This window comes from Pelophylax lessonae (assembly GCF_965119305.1).
Source record: "Pelophylax lessonae genome assembly, chromosome: 2".
Lineage (NCBI taxonomy): Eukaryota > Metazoa > Chordata > Amphibia > Anura > Ranidae > Pelophylax > Pelophylax lessonae.
Window position 1 is genome coordinate 736474777 of NC_138769.1, and position 18236 is coordinate 736493012.

An 18236-nucleotide genomic window follows, 5' to 3' on the forward strand; every position below is an offset into this window, starting at 1 on the left:
TTCGGCCGAACCTCGAACAGCCAATGTTGGGGTCGAACCGATGGTCGACCCGAACCGTTCGATCATCCCTAGTAGCAAGTAGTAAATCTGAGATATCAACATTTACAATTTCATATTTAGCCAATTAAGCCCTGAGCACACTGAAACTTCCTAACAAGCAGACTATCTCCTGGGATGAAGAAGTTTGCTAATTGTCAGCTGCTCCCCCCCCCCCCCCCCCCTGGTAGCCTTGTTCAGCTCCATCTCCAGAGGACGTAGTCACTTTGTACTATATAATATAAAGGTGCAGGAAATGCAGAACACACAATGGGAGGCCATCAATGGGAAGCCTGAAGATGCTTTGTGAGTAAAAGGTTTGGACCACAAGGGAGCATCTTGTGTCTTCTGTTTCATGTTGAGATTTCAGCAGATGGAAGAACGTTCTCTTGAACAGCATCACACATGTCTACAGGGACCAGAGTGCTTCCCCCGACTTCCACATCAGAGGAAAGAATATTTTCAGCCTGGTCACCATGTTCCATGCTGTGATATGAGGTGAGAGAGGCAATAAAAAGCACAACCCAAAGCTTGATTCACCAGAAAAACTCCACATTATGAACAGGTACATAGGGAACCGTCTGCACCTTCCTGTACTTGGCAATGTGCCTGGAGAAGGGAGAGCTTGGGACTTATAGTTCAACATCTGCAGATGTTCTGTAATTGTTGGCCTTTGTGGGGCTATTTTATATTCCTTAAGGTAGAACTAAACGCTCTCAATCAACATTAACTTCTTAAGGTAAAGTTTAAGTCCACTTGGTATATAGAAGCAATGTGGTAGAGCCAAGGTTAGACCCAGGAAGGTCCAGAGTTCAATGGTGCAACAGGGACAGCTCAATCACAGTGACAGCAATACTAAGCATTTCCCTTCTCCAGAGTGAAGGAAGGGAATTCCTATGCAACCCATTCTGGTTCACGCAGGCCAAAGGCAGCATAGGGGTTGATCTACTTAAGACAAATAGACTGTGGACTTTGCAAAGTGCAGTTGCTCCAGAGCTTAGTAAGGGAGCAGAAGCTCTGCTGACTTCCATCATCCAATTACGTGCAAGCAAAAATACAGTTTTTTTTTATTTTCCTTGCATGTGATTGGGTATTCTTTGCACAGTGAAGCTTTGCGATGCAGCAACTTCACTTTGCAAAGTGCACAGTCCCATTTGCCTTTAGTAAATCAACTCCATAGCTTCTACAAATGGTATAAAAGGGGAGTATCTGTGTCTGTACAGCAGCTCATAACTAATAAAGAACTACAAGTCACAGCAAGGACCTCTTCTGTCATTATAATGTCCTCTGTAGGAAATACATTATTCTGAATCCGAGTAGATCCTAGACTTTAAGCAGAACTCTAGTCAAAAGCTAAAATGACGGTCTGGGAACCGTGGATCAAATATTTTAATGGTGACCCCATGGCTATTCCCAACTAATATGACTTGGGGTGGCATGGGCTGGAGTGCAGGGTCCCCCCCCTTTTTTTTTAAGTGTTTTTGTCCTCTCTCATACCTAATCTCGCTTTTCTTTCCATTTCTAGTATTATGAGCTTGAAAGGTTTTGACTATGCAATTTTAGTAATGGATGATGGGAAGTCATTTTACCATGAAGAGGGGGTTCCCCCCCCCTCCTACAAATTATTTTCTTCGATTACCAATGCAAAACCTTTTTTTTTTTAAATATACAAGCGCTTAAGAATGTATTAACTGCGTGTTATTCAATTTTCTACATCATATTTCCTACTTTTTGTGAAAACTTTCAATAAAAAATATTACAATTAAAAGCTAAAATGACATGTAAGATGCAGTCTGTCACCGCAGTTTTTGTTGGCTGTGTCTGCCCTGTAATGTCGGTCATACACGGGTCAAATTCCAAAATAATTTCTTTCAAAAATCATAAATTTTGTGCGTTTTGTGATCCCATGGTGTCACCATTGATTTTGAAATTTGACCAATCAAGCATTCATTTTCACCTCATGTTGCTACAATAGAGAATTTTAGTTGCTGAGAATCTTCTATTTCTTTCCGGGAATTTTCATTTCTTGCACTCATTTCTTTTTCAATTATATTTCTCACACGATTCTCTCATCATTGATTAGAAAATCGTTAATATTTCAAAGAATTTCCAAGATGCAAAATTACTCAAATTCGATGGCCGCAAGAAAATTGGCTGTTGCTGCGGCCCGCTAATTGAGTGAAAATTCTTAGTTAAAATTTTAGAAAGAAACTTATTTCTAAATTTGACTCATGTATGGCCGGCCTAAACAATAAATAAATTAACCAACTCCAGTTAGCATTGTTAAGTGCCGGTTCAAACTAGGGCGACCTGTGAGGCGACCTGGTCGCCGCAGGTCGCCTCCCATAGGGAAGCTATGGACCCGTTCTAACAGGAGCGACACAAGTCGCTCCGACCTAGAAAAAGGGTCCGGAGCTTCTTTGGGGCGACCAGGAGGCAACCGCCATAGACTTCAATGTTATGAAGTCCGTGTCGGTCGCTCCGAGGTCGCGGCGCGCTGCTCGCACCGCGACCTCGGAGGTCGCCACCTAAAGTAGCGTCGCGGTAGTGTGAACCGGCGCTTAAGCTATTATAGCAATGTTTGTTTTTTATTTTTTTTTGTTTTGTTTTTTTCAGAATTGTCTCTCTTTTTTTTCTTCATAGAGGAAAAAATAAAAATCGCAGAGGTGATCAAATACCACCAAAAAAAGCTCTAATTGTGAGGAAAAAAAGAAATAAATTTTATTTCGGTACAGCGTCGCACGACTGCGCAATTTGCCGATAAATTTACACAGTGCCGAATCGCAAAAAATGGGCTGGTCATTAAGGGGGCAAATCCTTCCGGTCCAGAACTGGTTAAAGTGTATTTTTCCCTAAAGAATTGCATTTATAAATTCGCTGCGAAAAAACCGTGTGACATAAAAAATTGCAACAATGGCCATTTTATTTCCTAGGATCTCCACTAGAAAACAATTTTTATTATGTTTCAGGGTTATAAGCAAATTTCTAGCAAAAAATACTGATTTAAATTTAAGAAAAAAATACTGATTTAACCTCCCTGGCGGTATGTTTCTTTGCGATTTTAGGTGCTGAAAGCGGTACAATTATTTTGCATGTAATTCTTAAGGACGAGCAGCCCAAACCAACTATTTACATATGATATTTTTTCTGTGCGTTCTTCGTTATCACATCTCGGGTATGATAAAGTTTGAAACACAAAATCAAAAATTATAATATAATAAATAACTATAAATAAGTTAAAGTATATATATATATATATATATATATATATATATATATGTGTGTGTGTGTGTGTATACATATATATATATATATATATATATATATATATATATATATATACATATATATATATATATTATGTATATATTGTAAGCTGGGGAACAGGTGCAAAGCTCCCTGGGATGAGCAGTCTTTCAGGCACAGATACCAAATCCAATGAGGTAGTGACAAACCGTGCGGTGTTTATTGGTGCTATATACAAGTCTATATACAGGTGCTTTACAGTGCTTTAAGGAAAACAAGCAGGAATAATAATAATAAACAAAAGCCTAGCCGTGTCCCGGCGCTTACTACACACAATGCAGTCCCTAACTAACACAGACTGAGCAAGCCTACAGCTTGTCAGCTTCCAAAGACACAAACTGACAGTGTTATCAACCTTCTGCTCTCCTAGACAAACGTTGTCTGTGTTCCCAGGCTGAGAGAGAGATGCTGTCTGTCTCAGGTGAGTTTAAATTGGCCTGGGGAATAGGAGCAAGATCTGAACTGGATCATGGATCAGAGATCCCTAAAGGTATACGAGAGATGCCTGGTTGATGTATAAACCCCGAACAGGACTTTTCCTGGCTCTCTCTGGGATGCTCTGCTACATATCCCCCCCCCCCCGTTGTTTCAACCCCAGGGTTGGAACACCTGTGGCCCAACAGGAGTGAACACGGGACAGGGCATCTACATTCCCCATCTCAACACCTGGCCTGTGTTTTACAGTGAAGGTGTAATCTTGTAGAGCCAAAAACCACCGGTTCACCGGTCTATTAGTCTCCTTCTTTTGGGCCATCCATTTCAGAGGAGCATGGTCAGTCATCAAATCAAACTGGCGCCCTAACAGATAGTACCTTAGCGCGTCCAAGGCCCACTTTATGGCTAAACATTCCTTTTCAATGACTGCATACTTTCTCTCGTGTTCATTAAGCTTTCTGCTCAGGTACACCACAGGGTGTTCTTCCCCATTGTGTACCTGTGACAATACGGCCCCAATACCTACATCAGATGCAGCCGTCTGAACCAAGAAATCCTTGGAGAAATCAGGGGAGTACAACACTGGCTGTGCACAAAGAGCCTTCTTTAAGACTTGGAAAGACTCCTCTACTATTGGGGACCATTTCACCATTACTGATTCTTTCCCTTTCGTAAGGTCGGTCAGTGGGGCAGCCAGAGTTGCAAAATTCGGGATAAACCTCCTATAGTACCCTGCAATCCCAAGTTGGTCAGCAATAAAAAAGAAAAAGCCAACCCCTAGACCAGCCTTTTTTAACCAGAGTGCCTTGAGGTTTCTTCAGGGGTGCCTTGCCTAAAAATTGCCCAAAAATATATACAAACAAGCAGGTGGGTCAAGCCTGCCTTCTAGTTACACAAAGCCACAGGTTTTTATTGTGCACCATTTCAACCTTCCAGCCACTGGCATCCTAAAAACCAGTGATTCCATTGGTTGATAAGAAGGGTGTTGATCACCTGCACAGCATCTTTATTTGACCCTCCCAAGCCCCTTGATGTCAGCACTGGGGTCACATTAGCTGAGTGATGGAAAGAAACTGAGGGATAGAGAAACACTGCAATACTATTCAGTACCAGTGTGCAAAAGTGTATTTGCTTTGGAATAAATAATCACCTCTAATGTGTCCTATGTGTGTCGATGATGTTGCATTATGTAAACCTATTGGAGTCCTTTTTTCAATTTTAGAATGGTGTGCCTTGAGACTGTCCATAATTATAAAGAGTGGCTTGAGAATGTCCATCATTTTAAAGGGTGACTTGAGATTGTCCATAATTTTAAAGGGTGCCCTGAGATTGTGCATAATTTAAAAGGGTGACTTGACTGAAAAAAGTTTCAGAAACACTGCTCTAGACTGTTTCATTGAGCCCGAAGAGTGAATGTTGCTGTGTGCTTGGCTACTGTCACGCTAGTGGGAAAGAACCTGGGACAAAATCAGCAGGCCTTTTGGGGGTAAGCGTTACCCCCAGCTGTCATCACCTGGACATTCATAATTTTTTCAGAGAGGAGCTCTCTTGATCTCAAACCCATATGTGGAGACTGAGAAAGGGCCACATACCGGTGAAGAGTGCGGGTACTCTAAGCAAGGCTCAGTCTGACCTAAGCAGAATGTAGAACCTCTGCTGTAATCTGCTTAGACTAGGCTGGGTCTTGCCCAAAGTACCCAAAATGGGTGATACCGTCTCATTTGTTTCACCTTAAGAAATGGAACTCTAGGGAGCCCCATCAAAAGATTGCAGTGACACCATAATGGGGTTGCGGGGTCGTAGCATCCACAGTGACCTGTCTGTGGAAGGTAGAGCCTTGCGCTCAGGTGGCAAAGTTCTAACTGCCCCAATCTGTAAATAAATGACATCCAGTTCCACAGTGGGTTAATTGCTCCATGTTGCCCCTTCCAGACTCACAATGTTACAATCCTTTAAGAGCTAATTAGGTGGCAAAAGTTGATGGATGAAGGGTATCAAATTGGTGGATACACACAATCCCAATGAATTTTAGGATACCCTGTTGCCAGAGCATTGATTTTACCAAACTTCCCATAAGATTATATGTACATCTACTTTATTTTAGGGATAGACCGATTATCAGCAAAGCCGATATATCGGAACTGGCCAATATTGCCAATATTTTGTGATGTCATTCTTCCTTGTTAGGCTGCCTCCCTTGCCTTGGACAGCCTCATCTGGAGTCGGGACTAGTCTCGCAGGAGTGTATCACAGCCATACACCCACCCACAGCAGCCCAGTGCCAGCCAGCCACCCACACCCACAGGCCCTGTACCAGCTAGCCAGCCAGCCACAGGCACTGTACCAGCAAGACAGCCACCCACAGGCCCTGTACCAGGCAGCCACAGGCACTGTACCAGCCAGCCAGCCATGCACAGCCCCTGTGCCAGCCAGCCACCCACCAAAGGGTGCCAGACAGCCAGCCACCCACCACAGGGTGCCAGACAGCCAGCCACCCTCAGACAGGATGCCAGACAGCCAGCCACCCACAGGCCCTGTTCCAGCCAGCCACAGGCACTGTACCAGCCAGCCACCCACAGCCCCTGTGCCAGCCACCCACCTACCACAGGGTGCCAGCCAGCCACCCACCACAGGGTGCAAGCCAGCCAGCCACCCACCAAAATGTGCCAGCCAGCCAGCCATCCACCACAGGGTGCCAGCCAGCCACCCACCACAGGGGGCCAGTCAGCCACCCATCACAGGGTGCCAGCCAGCCATCCACCACAGGGTGCCAGCCAGCCACCCACCACAGGGTGCCAGCAAGCCAGCCACTCACCACAGGGAGCCAGCCAGCCACCCACCACAGGGTGCCAGCCAGCCACCCACCACAGGGTGCCAGCCAGCCAGCCATCCACCACAGGGTGCCAGCAAGCCAGCCACTCACCACAGGGAGCCAGCCAGCCACCCACCCACCACAGGGTGCCAGCCAGCCATCCACCACAGGGTGCCAGCAGGCCAGCCTCCCACCACAGGGTGCCAGCCAGCCACCCATTACAGGGTGCCAGCCAGCCACCCACCACAGGGTGCCAGCAAGCCAGCCATTAAGTGTTAAACAAAAATTAACATGTTCAGTACCAGATTTGTGTCAAAAATTGTCTTTATTTTTCAAATCTTTAAATGTACAAAATATCGACCCATATTGGCCAATACCGATATGTTGTAACCAAAATATCGGTGTCAGCCCTGAAAAAAACATATCGGTCTATCCCTACTTTATTTTATGAATTTCACCTGTAAAATCCTGCATTGTGTAGACATCCAAAAGATCTGAGACTGCTGTTGGTTGCTGCCATCTTGGATGTGATGTCAGCAGCTCCAGGAGAATCAGTGCTGTCACTGAAGTGACACTCTAAAGCGGCCTTTCCCAACTTTTTTAACACAGAGGAACCCTTGAAATAACTTTACAGTCTCAGGGAACGCTTACTAAAAATGACTATATCTACAACTCATGATGATACATTAGTGTGATGGAAACCAAAAATGAAACAAATCACCGCTCTGAAAACAATCAGCTGAGCCAGATGGATCCCGAGCAGCTGTGGCAGCCCTGTAGAAATGGGTGCTCACCAAGGTCCGTGACCTGAGGAATCCATGTAAATGAAGAAGAAAGTGGCACTTCCAGACCCAGGAACTTGGAAACTTGAGTTTATTTCTTCAAATCATAGGTACAACATCAGACAAGACCACAAGACAGACTGTCTGTCTTGTGGTCTTGTCTGATGTTGTACCTATGATTTGAAGAAATAAACTCAAGTTTCCAAGTTCCTGGGTCTGGAAGTGCCACTTTCTTCTTCATTTACATTAGTGTGATGGTCAGTGGGAAGAATGCTCCTTACACTTGTGGATATTGGGAAGAATTGCCCCCCTTTATAGCTAAGAAGATCAATGGTATCAGTGGGAACTTATCTGAGAGGCAGAAATGGCTCATTGCTCAAGGAGCCCCTAGCAACCCCTGGAGGAACCTTAGGGTTCCATGGAACTCTGGTTAAGAAACCCTGGTCTAAAGTATTCACTTTCCCCTGTAATAAGAAAACCTGCAGGTTCTGCAATCCTGTAGAAGTATGTTATCAAGAATTAAACCTTTGCGGGGGAGTTGCCTAAATTTGCTCAGCGCAGATGTAATGTTTAGGATTGCTCATATCAAGTAGTGATTCATTGCTGTCCACTGGTAGTTTATCAATATATTAGCACTGTGTAATATCAGTGGGGAATGAAGGGGGTGTACACAATAATTTTGTGTGCTGAGTTCATCCTGACAAGGGCGGCATGGAAATTGCTTGTGGTTAAATGTCATGGCTATGAAATGGTAAGACACTAAGATCCCAAGTGCTGTCACCGGTGCCAGGGCAAGGTCATTTACCACCCAAGGTGGGAAGGCATGCAGAGTGAGGTGTGAACTACTATAGGCTGCAGGTCCTGCCCTTTCTGCGCTACACTACTGCTGAAATGCCCAAGGCTGCCACCTCTTTCAGGCTACCCCTCAGCCAGGCCCTGGCTGCCAGTCCAATTTATAAGAGCCTCTGGCTGCAAAATCATGTTTTAGTATGTTTTATTATTTTATAATAAAAGAGGATACCTTAATAACTTGTCTGGGTGTACAAAATTTGGCCAAATGTTTGTGAACACCTGAACATCACACCTTTATTAAATTGTTGGACATCTCATCACAAAACAATAATTCCATTAATATGGAGTTTCCCCTTTTCTGGCTATAACATCCCATCTCTTCTGGGAAGGCTTTCCACAATATGTGCCCACTTGTGAGGTTAGATACTGATGTTGGATGTGAGGACCTGGATCACAATTGACCCTCTAAATCATCCAAAATGTGTTCAGTAGGGTGGAAGTCAGGGCTCTGTGAAGGCCATGGAGTCCGCCACATCAAACTAGTCACGCCATGTCTTCATGGATCTGGTTTTGTACACAGGGGCACAGTAATGTTGGAACAGCAAAAGGGTCTTCACCAAACTGGTACCACAAGGTTGGGTGAACACATCCTGTCTACAATGTCTTTGTATGATAGAGTATTAAAGCGGAGTTCCGGGCACAGAATCTTTTTTTTTAATGTCCCCCAGACAGTGACCCTCCGACCTCTATACATCCGCTAATCCTGTTTTATACAGTGTAATAATAGTTTTGCAAGCATGAAATCTTACTTTATAAAATTTATGCTGAGCGCCACCATCTTTGTCCTGGTTCGCCGAGTAAGTTGTGGGGAAATGTCTGCCCTGCTTCCTGGTTGTAGTGGGCGGAGGCCGGTGAATCCAGCGCGAAATCTCGCGTATGCCCAGTACTATGCGATCGGCATCGCCGTCCGCACTGTGCTCCGCCTGTTTGGAAATAACGCGGTGAAAGGAGCGGCCGGCCGCCTTCGTCACTGCCCATTGCATCCTGGGAGCCACGAGTAAGAGCTCCCAGGACGCATTGCAGGACAGGAAGTGGCGGAGGAAGGAGGAAGTGGATGTAAAGGTGAGTATATTATCCTCTGTAATAAGGTAAGTAAAAAAAAAAAAAAAAGCCGGGAATATCCAATTCTTGCTCAGGTAAGGATAAGGAACCGGATGCCATAAAATCTAAAGGCATGACTTTGTGGCCAGAACTCCGCTTTAACAAGAGATGTGCTTGATTGAAAAATGTGTTTTGTTTTGTTTTGGATTAATCCCTTAATAATTTTTTTTCATGGACTTTCCGCTGCTCAGGAACTGTAGATATCAATATATGAGATTGAATCATGCATTTCGCAGTCAAAGGAGACACACTCCCTTGCATCTGGTTGAATCCACCTTTTTGGAATCAATTTTTACAGATAGGCAGGGCCGATGCTTCCACTAGGCAAACTAGGCAGCCGCCTAGGGCGCATTGCCACCTAGGGGCGCAGCCAGGAGTCAGCACTCTCTCTTCATCATGAATGATTATTGTGAGCTGAGAGGAGAGGTGGCGGTAGGGGAGGAAGAAGGGACAGAGAAAGATGCCAGGTGTCTTGAGCAGTGGCGGAACTATCAGGCCCTGACTTTCCACCACTGTTGGAGGGGACCCAAGAGGTAGGAATGGAGCCCACCAGAGTGCTGCCTGCATGATGATCCTCTTCAGCTTGAGCTGAATGGCCTTAACCCCAGGGAGGAAGTGACTCTCTGCACTGAGCTGGTAGGCAGCCGTTCATTTCCCTGAGTTGGTATTAAGCAGGGAGCGGAGGAGACTGAACCTGAGCCGGAGCTTGGAGGGCGGAACCTTTACTGAGGCAGAAGCGATGAGGCACCGGAAGGGTCTGAGGAGGTTGGTGATAAAGGAAATGCGGAGCTCTCTGACTGCTGCTTTTCCCTCCACCAGGAGCCGGTTGGAGCTGTGGTGAGCACTGTGGTCCAGGAGAGGAGCGTCCTGGGAGAAGGAATCAGCAGGATCACTGTGAAGGAGGGCATAGTGGGGCCACTCTCTTCATACTGCCCAGTTAGTGTCCCCAGAACAGAGGATCGGTGTCCCTGGGTGTTACATGGAGCATCCCTGGTATGAAAGGGAGTCGGGGGTCACCAGGTGTGCCATGGGGAATCAGAGTCACCAGATGTGACATAGAGGTTAGGGGTCACCGGGTGTAACAGGAGTTTGTGTTCACCAGGTGTGCAATGAGGAATTGGGGTCCCTGTGTGTGCCATGGGGGATTAGGGTCCCCAAGTGTGACACGGAGGAACATCAGGGTCCCCAGGTGTGACATGGAGGAACATCGGGGTCCCCAACTGTGACATGGAAAAACATCAGGGTCTGACATAGAAGAACATTGGGGTCATTGAGTATGACAGCATGACATGGAGGAACAAGGGGGTCCCTGGGTGTGACATGGAAGAACATCAAGGTCAGTGGGTATGACAGCATGACATCGAGGAATATTGGGGTCCAAGGGTGTGACATGGAAAAACATCAAAGTCCCTGGGTGTGACATGGAGGGACATTAGGGTCCCCGGGTGTGACATGGAGGAATATGGGGGTCACTGGGTATGAAAGCATAACATGGAGGAACCATCGGATCGGGGTCACTGGGTAGGACATAGGAGTTTTTAACCCCTTCCCTTTTTTTTTGGGGGGGGGGGCGCAAGTAGCTGGTCTTGCCTAGGGCGTAAAATAGTCTAGCACCGGCCCTGCAGATAGGGAAAAAAGGGCATTATTTCTAGGATATATACTACATTGTTATCTTATCTACAAGACTCGGCCTTGCTTCCATGTCGAGAAAAGTGGGAACGCGATGTTGGCCCCATTGGTGGAGATCAGTGGGAACAGATACTGGAGGCGGGTCCCTTAGTGTCGGTGTCTGCCACTCACAAACTGTCCCATTTATTTGTGTTGCACCGCACCTATAGAACTCCAACTCAGCTATATGCATGGGGTAGACGAGACACGCCTATCTGTCCCAAATGTCAAGTACTTCCAGGTGATTTCCTTCACATGCTCTGGAAATGCCCTAAAAGAGCTTTATCATCCACATACATATATAGTGTATACCAATAGTGTAGCGCTAATCATAAATTGATGAAAAATTGATATATAAAATTAGTGACATGAGTTAACACATATAGTGCGTTCAAAAAAACGTGTATCAATTGAAAGTGCATCCAATAATGGTGTGTCAAATAAAAATACAATAAATATTCATTACAAATTAAACAGTACTTCATATATAAACATATAAAGTGCGTGCAAAAAACGTGCATCAGATAAGAGTCCAATAGAAAAAGTGAAGTTCAGACTATGAGTCCCAGATTGGACAATAGGCAAAGGTTGGTGTTCAGAGCCAAAAAATCCCAGAAGATGATGGAGCAAGATGAAGCACCCGTGGGGAATGGTACAAAATGGCTGCTTACCGCAGATCGTGGGCCCCCAAATTAATGGACAGGCCGACAAACGCTTTGTATGCAGATCCTGTGTTCTGATCTAATTCTTCCAGAGATTCAGGGGTTAAACCATAGACTCACTGGCGACTCCACCAATGTAAAAGACCCATGGACATGGGAAAGGAGAGTAGGAAAGAACACATAGGTAATCCAGTATTGAGAGTTGCACTTACATGTAAAAAAACAATCCAAGCAAATGTCATAAAAGACCGCTGCGTCCCGCAACCAATGGATACAGCCGGCGTTCAGGGGGCGTGGTTTCCGTAGTGTCCGGTACCGCCCTACCGGTTTCGTCACATCTGACGTCGTTATACCTGGCCAAAAAGCTCATAGCTAGACTGTGGATCTCTCCGAATTCCTTTACTGGCACACAGTGGATCCAATCAGTGAACTCTATTCTTGTTCGAGAAAAGAATACTTGTTATCATAGGAAGTCACCCATGAAATGTTAAAATATATGGGGAAGGATGTTGGTTAACTGCACCTGAAGTAGCACCTCCCCAACTTGTTCTTGATCGATTTGCTCCGGTAATAGGTATTATCTTGTAGCAGCTTGGAGAATGGCAAAAACTAGTTAGGATGGTTACTTGTTCTATAGTTATGAGTTACTTGTGCATTATACTTTTGATCCCATACGATGAATGGTAAAGTTATGGATGGATATATGCAGACTGTTTCTCTCTTTTTCTACTTTGGAATGTCGTGTACCTTGCCTGTGTATGTGCATACTTTGTTTAGTGACGTATTGACTTCCAATGTACAATATACTGTCTGTGCAATGTATTGCTTATTATTACCATTCTCAATAAAGCTTTTTCCTGATTAAAATAAAAATAATAATTTTGTTTCATCAGAATTCATTAGAGTATTAGAATGATGTGTTTTTAGAATTTGTTTCATATATTTGGATCCATTTTGTATATTCCTTATTTTCAAATAGATTCCAAATTCGAATTTGAAATTTAACAACACAAATGTCTAGAATTAACAGTACCCTTCGTGGGGAACACTTGGAACTCCATAATTGGAAGGGGTGTCCACATAGTTTTGGCCATAGAGTGTAGACCTACTCATGGTTTATCTTCTCTTCTCTATCCTCTATTTTATCTCTACAGACCTTCTGCACCCCTAGTTGCCTAACCATACAGATGGACAACCAAACTGCTACTTTTGAATTTGAACTTACTGGTTTCCCAGGAGTCCCTCAGAAGTTCCATATGCTGATGTCATTCTTTTTATTTATTATATACAACATAATGTTTATCACCAATAGTGCTGTTTTCATTGTGATCATCCTAAAGGAGAAGCTGCATGAGCCTATGTACATTCTAATCGCCAACTTAGCCTTTTCTGATTTTCTCTTCGACACGGCTACCTTGCCTAAAATGATTGCCAAGTATTGGTTCGATGGCGGAAAAATATCTTTCTTCGCCTGCTTTGTGCAAATGCATGTGGTCCATTGGTTGGCTGTAGTGGACTCTTTAATCCTCATGTTGATGGCGTTTGACCGGTACATTGCTATCTGCAATCCACTGAGGTATTCATCTACAATTACCGTCAAGTTGACTGTGTTTAGCTGTGGTTTTTTGTGGTTCTCCGCTGCTATTATCACAGTAGACCTCATAATAATTGCCAAATACCCATTCTGTGGTCCATACAAGATTGTCAGCTTCTTCTGCAACAGCTCAACCATCATGCGATTGGCTTGCGCCGACGTTAATTTCGCTCGAGAAATTCTTTTGACTGTAGCCTTGTTGGTGCTTTTCGGGACTCTAGCCCTCATCATTTTATCCTATATCGCCATATTATTTTCTGTTTTCTCACTGAGCCATTCAAGCGGCTGGAGGAAGGCGTTTAATACATGTGTGACGCACTTATTTGTTAACGCGTTGTTTTATATCCCGCGGGTGTTTGTCTACGTAGCCAATTTTGTAAAGTTGGTCCTCACTCCTGACCTGGGGGTCTTCCTCATTGTCCTACAATCCTATCTGCCACATTTAGCCAACCCTTTTATATATTGTCTGAGGACCGAGGAGATCAAGAAAATTGTTTCGAGTACTTTTAAAAGAAATGTTAACTTGCAATTATGATTGACAGTTTTGCTATTTGTATTGTTGTTGGTCCGTTTGATCAATAAATTGTAAGTTGTTTCTGCTTCTGCTTTTATTCTACATAAATTACAAACTTTTCAGAAATGTTTTACTGAGTTTTATGATTCTAATATGATATAGATAAAGACAGACCCTCAACCATCGTACAGGCAGGGATTTCACGGTGTGATGTAATCCTTGCCGATTGGCCAGGTACACTATTGTGCTCCAAACCTCAAACTTCCAGTTATCTTCAAGGATTCATGGCGTGTGCAAAGTTTTGACCCTCCACCTACAAGTCACAGAAGAATTTAGAATCCATCAAAACAGCCAACAGTTTTCCAGTCTTTAGTCCTCCAGTGTTGATGGACTGGTGAACCCCATAGTCTCATTTTCCGCTCTTTGCAGACAGAAGGTATCCCAGTAGTCTACCCTCTTTAATATTCCTCACGAGCGTCCATTGATGGCACTCAGCACAGCACTGCTAGAAAAAGAGGTCATTGGAGCAGCTATAGACTTCCTGAAAACCTGAACCAATGCAGTCAATCTCCCCTCCTATCACATATTAGCCTTGTATTGATATTCTCTCTAAATGTACAGACTTTAGTGGGTGAAAATTCCAGAAGCCCCGCAGTATCTGAGATTCTGCAACCACAAGGGCTGCATCAACAATCATCTTACAGTAAAAGCCGCTTAGAACTCACTTCTATACCCACATGTAGGTAGGTGCAGTCTGTACTCCCCACTGCAAGTGGCACTCGACCAAAGTGGCAATGCAGAATTGGAAGGAAGTTATAACACTTCCTGTGGTCATAAGGAAACAGCTGTCTGATTGGATGCTGGTGTCCCATGTGACTTCAGGGGCCACCTTGGGTCAGGCAGAGTCTTTTTAAAACTTTGGCTCACATGTTTGGCGCTTCTTATGCGAGTGGCTAGCATAGGGAGAGGTTCTACATCTAGCAGGGACAGTACTCAGAAGTAGAGTAGACTACATCCTCCCCTTTGGTTGTGAACTAGGCCAGGCCGCATTCCACTCCTCGTTGCAGAGTTTATTTTCACATTTATGCTCCTACCATTCAGTTTACACTGAGATGGAGTTGCCCTCTGGGTTCTGTTCTGCTTTATGTGTACTAGATTTACTCAAGACCTGTTTTAAGGTGACCTGCCACCCTCTTTAGAGTGAATGATATATTGGTTCATACTAGGGATAGACCGATTATCGGCAAGGTCAATATATCGGGGGCCGATATGCACTTTTCCCGATAGATCGGAACCGGCCCCGGAACTGGACGATATTGTTGATATTTTTGTGATGTCATTCTGCCTTCTTAGGCCAGAGGAAAGAAGCGCAGCGCCTTCTAAGTGCAGCAAGACATTTTATTGTAAAGTAAAGCAGTATTACACTCACATAACTCAGGTGAATGAGAGGCAGTATAAGTCATCTGGGGCATCACAGGAGCGAGCCCTGTTGGTGGAGGCAGGGGGTCCCGATGAGAGAGGCAGGGAGGTTCCTCCGTATGTGAAGAGGCAGCCTCGGTGGTGTCCGTGGGCTCCCCATTAGCTGGTGGAATGCTGGCACATGTGGGTCCTGGGATCCTTACGTCAATCCTGACGGTGATGCGGGACGCTACGGCAACGCGTTTGCGGAGCATGCGCTCCTTCTTCAGGCCGTGAATGAGCCATATTGGAAGAGGGCATTTATGCTGTGATTTGGATGGTGGCGTGGATGGTTGAAAGAGGTGGAGGATCGATGTTTGGCCACTAGGGGGAGGTGTGTGTAGGCAGAAGGAGAGGGAAGTAATACGGCTGAGTGAACAGGGAAGAAGGACAAAAAAAATGAAAAATAAGAAAATATAAAAAATTGGATGACCAGAAAAATAATAATAAATGGAGGAAATACCGGATGTGAAGAGGTCGCAGATTAGAGGGATGGGGATGGTGAAGAGGGAATGAGAAGGGGGGGGAGAAGTGTGTAAGTGTCACAGGTGTGCTTAGCTGTATGTTTGATACTGCAGGACACAGAAAAAGTGCATGAAAGTGGCGGGGGAGAAAGGCGGGGGGCATTTTGGGGGGGGGGGGGGTTTGGTGTTGTTTTTGCATGTACCCCTATATCATATAGGGGGGCACTCGGATGCGCTAATAGGAGTTGGGAAAGAGGGTTAAGGACAATATGGATGGTATGGTAGTGGGTGTATAGGTGGAGGGGGTATTTGGACGTGAAAAGGTTTGGTATAATTAGGACTGGTGTGTAGGATATGTGTATTAATATCGGGGGAGAGAGATTTGGAGGGGGTGATACCAGGTGGGGGTTTGGGGTTTTTTTTGGGAGGGGGGTTCTTATGTGGGGGGGGGCGAAGGAAGAGGGGGAAAAGATGGCTGGGGAAGGGGGGGGGAGGGAAGAATGTATGGAGAAGCGTTACAATAAGGTGTTTGTTTCAATTTCCTCGTTCAGGCCTCCAGGCGCGAGGGTGTCGAGCGTGTAAATCCAGAAAGTTTCTCTGCGACACAGTCGCTTGAAATGCTCTGTATGTGGGAATGAGTTGGGGATGGACTCAATGACCCAGACACGCATACCTGTGGACGATTGTTCGTGGTGTTCAGCAAAGTGTCTGGGCACACTAGGTTTATCTTTGCCGGCCTCGACTAGGCAACGGTGTTCACCAAACCGTTTTCTTAGGGTCCGGATGGTACTCCCTACATAAAACAGACCACAGGGGCAGGTGAGGCAGTAGACCACGTATTCTGATGAGCAGTTGTAGAAGTGTTTGATGGTGTATGTTTTGCCTTTTATGTTGAATTCTTTCTGTCCATGTTGTATGTGCTTACAGGTGAGACATAGGGCTTTGCGACATTGGTACATCCTAACAAGTGGGATAAGGCATGGGGTAGCTGTAGGGGTTTTTTGTTATCCTTTGAGTTTGCTCGGGGCTACCAGAGTTTTGATGCTTCTGGCCTTTCGGTAGGAAACCTTGGGCTTAGGGGGATGGTGGATTTTAACCACTTTAATACCGGGCACTTCCCTCCCTTCCCGCCCAGGCCAATTTTCCCCTTTTAGCGCTGTTGCATTTTGAATGACAATTGCGCGGTCATGCAACACTGTACTTACACCAAATTTATATCATTTTCCCCCCACAAACAGAGCTTTCTTTTGGTGGTATTTGATCGCCTGTGCGATTTTTATTTTTTGCTAAACAAATAAAAAAAGACAGAAAAGTTTGAAAAAAAAAAAAGTTTTTTTGTTTATGTTATACAATTTTGTAAATAAATAAGTTTTTTCCTGCACTGATGAGCACTGATGAGACTGCACTGACAGGCACTGATGAGGAGGCAATGATGGGGTGGCACTGATGGGGTGGCACTGATGGGGTGGCACTGATAGGCGGCACTGATAGGCGGCACTGATAGGCACTGATATGTGGCACTGATAGGTAGCACTGATATGCAGCATTGGTGGGCACTGATAGGCGGCACTGCTGGGCACTGATAGGCGGCATTGATGGGCACTGATAGGCGGCACTGACGGGCACTGATAGGTGGCACTGACGGGCACTAATGGGCACTGATAGGCAGCACTGGTGGGCACTGATGGGCACTGATGGGCGGCACTGATCGCCACTGACGGGCGGCACTGATGGGCACTAATGGGCACTGATAGGCGGCACTGGTGGGCAATAATGGGCACTGGTGGGCGACACTAAAGGATGGCAATGATGGGCACTTGTGGGCAGCACTGATAGGGAGGACACTGGTGGGCATCACTGATGGGAAGGGCAATGGGGGGCTCTCTGAGCCCTGATTGCCATCCCTGGTGGCCATAGTGGGCATCCCTGGGGTCATAGTGGGCATCCCTGGGGTCATAGTGGGCATGCCTGGTGGTTCTATTGGCATCCCCCCCCCCGAGGGTCTGCACTGGTAATCAATGATCTGATTACCAGTGCCGACCCCCCCCCCTGTCAGGTGGAGCCGCCGATCGGCGCTCCTTTACTCGTGCCTGTCATGCACGAACTAAGGAAAGACGATCAACGGCTGTTCCTGTTTTACTATGTGACCAGCCGTGATTGGACACGGCTGATCACATGGTAAAGAGCCTCCGTCAGAGGCTCTTTACCGAGATCGGAGATGCAGGGTGTCAGACTGACACCTCGCATCACCGATCGCCGCTCTGCGCGCCCCCGGGGGGCGCCCAGAGCGGTGTTATCCTGCCGCCGTCATATGACGTCCGGTCAGGATAACTCAACCACATTCCCGCCGTCATTTTGTAATAGGGCGGGCGGGAAGTGGTTAAGTGGGGGTCTTCTAGTAGGATGGGCTAGTGTTTGGCAAGGATCTGTTCCATCCTACGAAATTTGACGTGGAATTGGGTGGTGAAGCGTATAGGCTGCGTTGTGGGTACGTCTTTGGGGGTGGGGATGGGAATGTTTGTGTATCGGGAGTAGGCTTCATTGATGAGGGG

General features: G+C 45.7%; 1 long non-coding RNA gene across 1 annotated transcript in view; it reads left to right on the top strand.

The window, feature by feature from the left end:
• Positions 1-18236, top strand: part of LOC309547181 — a 683824-nt gene that overhangs the window by 546099 nt on the left and 119489 nt on the right. The window lies entirely within an intron of this gene.